The following is an 881-nucleotide window of genomic DNA, read 5'->3' as shown; positions in this document are numbered from 1 at the left end:
GTGAGAGACACAGGAAATATAGGACATTTTAGTCAGTAGAGGAGAAGTTGCATCTCTTTTTTTCCCAGTGAAGTAAAGGTGGTGGGTGGTTGCATACGGGCTTTCATTATTATTAGAGTGGGAAGAATTTTTCTAAGAAAATGTTTGCAGCAGAGCTGGCTCTATTTTGGTAGCCTTTTAAAAAACAAAATTCCCTCCCTGTGCAAGTGAGTCAAGCCTGCCACTCATATTTTAAGCATGCAGCTTACTGGACCAAAATAATATTTCCCCCAAGAAACCCATTACCAGGGCTGACAAGTAGCAAGTGTCTAGGGATGACAGGAACGGGCTGGGGCGCGCTGCGGTATATAGAGGTTTGTGGGGGTAAAGGGAACAATGAGAGTATGTTGGCTGTCCTCCCCCCCCACCCACCAATTGACAGACGATCGGTTTGCCGACAAGATGTTTGCAAGCAATCCTCAGATAAGGCGAATTACCGCCCGCTAATGCTAAATAAATGTGATATTTTTAAAATGTCGGAATGACAGCTGATGTTCACAATGGGCGGGAAGTTACCATCAACATTTCATGAAAAATAAAGCTTGTTCTTGCCACTGAGCTCCTCTTTGATGTGTCTGAGTTGTGTGCTTGCTACAGCTGGCTGTTTATTGGCAAAGATTAGAACTATATGTGTGAAAAATTTAAGAGACAAAGCAATGAATATATGGAGATGGATAGTAACAGTGAGGGAGTAAGGGAGATGTGAGCTGCCAACTATCGACATTGAACGTTTGCTGGGGATAATAACTATGCATGTGTATAGAGACAAAAAACAAGAATAGTGAGAATGGATATTAAGAGTGAGAGTAGCACAGCTTGTGTGTGTGTGTGTGTGTGTGTGT

The 881-nt window shown here is 42.6% G+C and overlaps 1 protein-coding gene and 1 long non-coding RNA gene across 11 annotated transcripts in view; one reads left to right on the top strand and one right to left on the bottom strand.

Moving 5' to 3' along the window:
* Positions 1-881, bottom strand: part of ppargc1a (peroxisome proliferator-activated receptor gamma, coactivator 1 alpha) — a 330,707-nt gene that overhangs the window by 20,279 nt on the left and 309,547 nt on the right. The window lies entirely within an intron of this gene.
* The window catches only part of LOC116707051 (uncharacterized), a 29,512-nt gene that overhangs the window by 18,972 nt on the left and 9,659 nt on the right, over positions 1-881 (top strand). The gene's annotated exons all lie outside the window — the stretch shown is intronic.

Source organism: Etheostoma spectabile, chromosome 19 (assembly GCF_008692095.1).
Source record: "Etheostoma spectabile isolate EspeVRDwgs_2016 chromosome 19, UIUC_Espe_1.0, whole genome shotgun sequence".
Lineage (NCBI taxonomy): Eukaryota > Metazoa > Chordata > Actinopteri > Perciformes > Percidae > Etheostoma > Etheostoma spectabile.
Note: the sequence above shows the minus strand (reverse complement) of the source record. Positions and strands in the feature narration are given on the sequence as shown.